The following is a 6,625-nucleotide window of genomic DNA, read 5'->3' on the forward strand; positions in this document are numbered from 1 at the left end:
ACTTTTATTTTCATCCTGTTTATTTTTAAACACTTTTTATTATTATTATATTTAAATAGTTGTACAAAGAAGTTACCATTCTACAAAAGAGTACATAAATACACGGTGTCTGAAAACGTTGTCACCCATTCCTCCTAACCCTTCCCATTCTCACATTTTTGGTAAATTTGAGATAGGTGATTACATATATTTCACATATTTCACAGTATTGTGGAATTGTGATACTTAGTTAAAGTCACAAACACATTTTAACCTTGACAAGGCAAATTATTGTTATCATATTCCAAAGTTCGTTAATTCTATGAGCTTTTACATTCCAAATTATTTTTCCCACCTCAGGTGATATTTACATTTTTTCCCTTTTGCTTAATGTAGGCTATTCCCTCTTGCCCTCTCCCCCTCTCGTTCATCTCTTCCCATAACTGTGTTTGGGTTGCTTAGTTATTTTTCTTCTATGTCCAGTACAGCTGATGGGCCCCTTTGTTGTATTTTGTTCAATTTTCCACTTATTGTGTTCCTCCTCCTGGCTTCCCTCCATTGCGTGAATATTTCTGCTGACTACATAGTCAAGAACATGGAGACATTAATGGTGATACAACAAAATGAGTGGCTGTCCATTGTTTCTCGAGTCCTGTTTACTTTGTCATACCTTCTTGCATTTTGGCTTTAGCATCCACGTACAAGGTACACCCTATGCCATTTGTCTCATTGTTCTTGGCTTATCTCACTCAAATAATTTTGTCTAGTTCCATCCATTTCCCTGCAAGTACCTTCATATTGTCCTTTCTAATGGATACATGATTTTCCATTATATAGGTTCCACATTTTTTGGATCCACTAATCAGTTGTGGCTTATCTGTGTTTTTTCCAAATCTTGGCTATTGTAAACAGTGCTGCAGCAATCATAGAGGTGTGTATGTCTATGTACACTGGATCCTGTTGTTCAGAGTAGATGCTTAGGAGTGGTATGGCCAGTTCATTGGACAGGTCAATATTTAGGTTTTGTAAGTACCTAAAGACTGCTTTCCAAAGTGGTGTTATTAGTATACATTCCCACTAGCAATGTAGTAATGTTTCTATCTTTGTATCCCTTCCAGCATGTGTCATTGGCTGAATTTAGGATGTGGGCCATTCTGATTGGGGTAAGGTGGTATCTCAGAGTTGTTTTGATTTGCATTTCCCTTACAGCCAGGGATGATGAACATTTCCTCATGTATTTCTTTGCCGTTTTTATCTCTTCTTCTAATAAGTCTCTCTTTAGCTTACTTGACCATTTCAAGATTGGTTTTTTAGGTTTGTGAAGGGTTAGTTTCTTGACTTCACCATATATAATATAATGGATATTATAATATAATGGATATTAGACACTTGTCTGTTATATTGCTGGTAAATATTTTTTCCCATTTCTTCCCATTTCCTGGTAATCTCTATGATTCTTTTTTTTAGGCTTTCATAGTTTTCATGAAACAGACCTTCTATATCTTTAGTTAGGTTAACTCCTAGACACTTTTTATTTTGAGGTTATTGTAAATTGGGCTGTTATTTGATTTCCCTTTCTATTTGTACATTGTTATTATACAGAAGGGCGATTGGTTTCTGTGGGTTAATTTTGTATCCTGCTACTTTATCAAATTGGCTTATAAGCTCTAAGAGTATGGGGATGGAGCTTTAGGGATCCGTTATTTATAAAATAATGCCAGCTGCAAAAAGAGATAGTGTATCTTCTTCCTCTCCTATGTGGATCCATTTAATGTCTTTCTCTTGCCTTATTGCTCTGTCTATGAATTCCAGAACTATATTGAAGGAGTGTGGATAGAGTGGGCATCCTTGCCTTGTTCCTGTTTTTAGGGTAATTGGTTGTATTTTTTCCCTATTAAGTATAATATTGGCCTTCGATGTGCCATGTAAGGCTTTTATTATGTTATGAAATGTTCCTTCTATTCCTATTATTTCCATAGCGTTTAACATAAATGAGAGCTGAATTTTCTCAAAAGTATTTTCTGCATCAATGGAGATAATCATGTGGTTTTTGACCTTGGATCTGTTGATGTGATGGACTAGATTTATTGACTTACATATGTTAAACCTTCCCTACATCTTTGGAATGAAACCCACTTGGTCATAATGTATGATTTTTTTGAAACGTTTCTGGATTCTGTTGGCTGCAATTTTATTGAGGAGCTTTGTATCTGTCTTAATCAAACAGATTGGTGTGTAGTTCTTTTTTTGTTGGGTCTTTGCCTGGTTTGAAGATGAATGTGATATGGGCTTCATAGAATGAGTTTGGGATTACTCCCTCTGTTTCTATTTCTCTGAAGAGCTTGAGGTCTTATAGAATTCTGTAGTGAATCCATCAGGTCCTGGGCTTTTCTTGTTGGAAGATTTCTGGTTACTTCTACTATCTCATTGTAGGGAAATTAACATGTTTAATTGATATCTTTCTTCTTGGTTCTGTTTGGGCAATTTGTATTTCTTATTTTTCAGGGAGAAAAAAAGTTGATTAACTGAACTGCTGCCCACACCATGTATGGTGGAGAAGCATGGTTAAAAGGAAGGGGGCGACCCACCTCTGGGCCAGAACTTATCTAGGCTAGGGAAAGGAAGAAGTTGGCCAGGTGGGGAAAAGGGTGGGCACACTGGATCTCGATGTGACCTCAGGGTCTGGGACCCTCCTAAGGTCAGATGGGAGGCTTGTGACCAGAGGTGGCCCAGGATGTGATCTAGCAGGAGGAGAAGGTGACTGCTTCCAGTCTGCTAGTTACCTATGTAACAGATATTGGGTGGAAACTTAGCCAAGAAAGAGGGAGGTGTTCCTGTTCAGACCTTACATTCCAGCCTTCTGATAATTATTTTAAAAAAGGTGAAGATTCTCTCTGGCTATTTCCTGCTTGCTAGGGGTATCAACAGTAGGGGTAAAAGGTTAAAATGAGATCCCCTCTGAGAGAAAGCAGCAGGCAACAGCTGTCACTTGGGCAATGAGTCCTTTGATGAAGTCTGGAAGAAGCAAGTCTGTTGGACGAAGTATGGAGAAGTCTCACGAGGCATTGAAGGACTTAAAAATACTAGAGAGTAAATAAAGGGCAAGAGGAAGGACTTGGGGTTGAAAATGTTGGTAGAAATATCCCTAGCTACTTCTGACATCTGGCGAATAGGTAGAGAAGAAATCAAGTGACAAAGGCAAGAATATAAATTCCTGTCCAAAGAAAGGTAGACAGGTATGGTCATTAGATGGGCAGTCTTCTTACTTCTATTAACCTCCCTGCTCTGGTTACTTTTGAAATTGCAGCCACAAAGTGGCTGATGTGGTATCATGTCCTCTAACTCGTTTCCATGTTCCTTTGTTCTGCAGACTGGCTGAGTCTAAGTGTCATTGGTAGGAAGTTTTGTGCCAGTTGGTATTAAAGGAGGTTTGAACTTTATTCCTGGGCACTATCCCTGAGCACTTCTGCTCAAGGCTAGCACTCTACCACTTTGAGTTATAGAAACTCTTGCAGTGTTTTCTGGTTGGAGATAAGAGGCTCAGTCCAAGCTTCCAGCCTGGCTTTTTGCAGGTTAGTTGGGAGATGGAGTCTTAGGGAATTTTCAGCCCAGGCTGGATTTGAATTGCAACTTTTGTCACGAAAATCCTTTGTTATTTCCAATTAAAGCAACAAGGAGATCAAATAGATTAAGTAGAGCTTACCTGGTCCTTATCAAGAATTGAACAAATATTCTGCAATGACACAATGGGCACAGTTATGCCCAATATTTTAGAATCACAGTCAGTACTAGCCTAAACAACACAAAACAAAAAAGGCAAAATAAATCCTAAAATTTTAGACAACAATGTTCAGACATCTTTGCTAACAAAGCACATCAGATGGTTGGGCCTCAGTCACCAGAGTCTGTGAAAAGAGCAACTTGTTAGCAAGGCACATTTGAATAGATGGATGGAGGAGAAGAAAGCTTGGTGGCAGGGTAAGGATTGGAAGGGGCCAAATCCTTCACCTACCATTTGGCCAAAATGGCAAACTCAAGATGGCAAATTTTTAAAAAAATGCAAAGAAAGCCTGAACAAAAAATCAAGCCTAATTTGGCTAGCCTTTTAGAGGGAACCTAGAATGGGTCCCCTGGACCCAGGCAATGTCACACACTTCATGGCACAATATAAATAGTTGTAGAAAAGGAATGGAGAGACATAGAAAGTTGGACATGATTAGCAGAGAGTAAAGAGATCCTGAAAGTGAATAGACTTCTGACCATTTACCATTGCAGAGGCAAAAATTGTCTAAATCTGAGAACAGTATAAAAATATTAGGAGCTCTGGCTATCCAGGGAGAACAGCAAGCATTTCAGAGGGGTTTCATGGCTCGGGCATGACTTGTAGCACCCCGTTAAATGAGTAGGCCAGTCAGTCTGGTGAGATAAGGGGAGCTGACCAGGCAGAAGCGATGTCCCTACTTCCCCTAGAGCAGTCTAGAGAGAAATGGCCAAGATCGCATAACCAAGCAACGTCGGTTTCGGAGGTGACCAGCCTTTCCGATTAAGGTTATAGGAACTCTCTAGCATGGTGCCACATCTGAACAGAGATAGAGCAACAGAGAGCCGTAGAGAGTAGTTTCACTCACCAGAGAAGAGAAGTGGTGTGGACATGGATGTGAAGGCAGCAATGGTATTGGTGAAAAGTCTCGCGTGGTGTCTCAAAGCAGTTTAGTTCACAGAAAAGGAGTGGTTAGGATATTCTAACATTTCCAACTCAAAAACACCATCTGAGTTACAGAATCATATGTAAGGAACATTAAATAGGTAAGTTTCATTCGGTAGCCTATGAAGAGAATACTACACACTATTAAGGCAGGAAAAGAAGTTTATTAAACCAACTGCTGCCCCAACCATACATGGTGGAGAAGCAGGTCCAAAAAGGAAAGGAGAGATAGCAATTTGTATTTTTGTAGAAATTCATCCATGTCTGCTAGGTTTTCCTTCCATTGTAAGTAGAGTCTGGAATTATTTCTTTATGATTGTTTGGAAGTCTTGGATGCTTGTTGTAATTTTTCCTGTGGTATGTCTGATAATATTGGTTTGGGTCTCCTCTCTTATTTTGTTAATTTCCCTTGCCAGAGGTCCATCAGTCTTATTGATTTTTTTCTTAAAAACAGTTTTTTGTTTTATTAATTTTATTTATAATTTTCTGTCTCTATCTCATTAATTTCAGTTCTTATTTCGGTTATGTCTTTCTGTCTAGCAACTTTAGGTTCAATTTTTTTCTTATTTCTCTAGCAGTTTTAGTTGTATCATAAGATTGTTTACTTAGTCTCTGTTTTCTTGATATGTGCACTGAGAGCAATACATATGCCCCTCAGGACTGCTTTCGCTGCGTCCCATAGGTTTCTTTGTGTTGTTTCTTGATTTTCACTGAATTGTAGTAACTTTTTAATTTCTTCTTTAAATTCTTCTGTGACCCATGTATTGTTCAACTTAGTTCAGTTTAATTTCCATTTGTTCAATTTTTTTTGTACTTTATGCCTTGTTATTGAGAACCAGTTTGATTTCACTATAATCAGATAGAATACAAGGTATTATGTCGATCATCTTGTATTTGCTTAAATTCCTTGTATGAACTAAGAAATGATCTATTGTAGAAAAAGTGAAGGTGTTGGCAAGAGTTAGACTATGCTGGTGTATATGCCTGTAATTGTAGCTACTCAGTAGGCTCAGATCTGTGTATTCAGGTTCAAAGCCAGACCAGACAGGAAAGTTCATGAGACTTTTCTGGGGTTGTTCAATACCATACCCTGGGTCATGTCTGGGGTTGTTCACCACCCTTGCCACCATGAGATGGGCTGGGCTGCTCATGCAAGCCAGTATGGAGAGGCCCTCCACACCAGCAGGAGTGAGGTGTTAACCAGTGCTGTTGCCTCAGGCTGGGCTGGGCTGCTTATATGGGCCAGTATGGAGAGGCACAAACCGCCATAGGTCTGGAGTTGTTCACTGCAGCTGTCCCCATCCCAGTTATCACTGCCGCCCCGGGCTGGTTTGGCTTGTTCCTGTGGTCTAGTGTCAAGAGGCATTGTGCCCAGAGTCTGGGTGTTTTGCCACTACTGCCAGCTGCTGCTGCTGCTCCAGGTTAGGCTAGGCTGTTTACACCAGCAGGACAGAGGTGCCACACAGCAAGTCTAGGGTCGTTCGCCACTGCTGACAACTGCTGCTGATCCTGACTGGGTTGGGGTGCTTGCACCAGCCAGGCAGAGGTGCCATGCCAGGGAGGGTAAGGGGAATCTTCATGCCGGCTCTTCTGAGATTTCGGTTTGTATTCTCTGGGTTGGCACTGGACCTGGGGAGTCTTCTGTGAGCCTTGGGATGTTTGTGGGTGTGGGGTCCTCGGAGGGTCCAGAGCCAGGCCACTCAAGCAAGCTGGCACAAAGCTCAACCACTTAAGCTGCTCAGGGGGGAGCCCCATCACCATCAAGGGCTGGAGGAAGGGTCTTCACACTTTATTGTCTGTGTAGGTTTTTCCCTTTTCTTTTTTCACTTTCTGTAGCTCTCTGAGTAATCGCCTTTTTTTGTGGTTCACTTGCAGAAATGGAGCATTGAAATCCAAACTCTGTATTTTGTTGGGGAGAGCTGTGGTGTTTCCCTGCTGGTC

Source organism: Dipodomys merriami, unplaced genomic scaffold (genome assembly GCF_024711535.1).
Source record: "Dipodomys merriami isolate MVZ:Mamm:240054 unplaced genomic scaffold, mDipMer1.0.p SCAF_914, whole genome shotgun sequence".
Taxonomy (NCBI): domain Eukaryota; kingdom Metazoa; phylum Chordata; class Mammalia; order Rodentia; family Heteromyidae; genus Dipodomys; species Dipodomys merriami.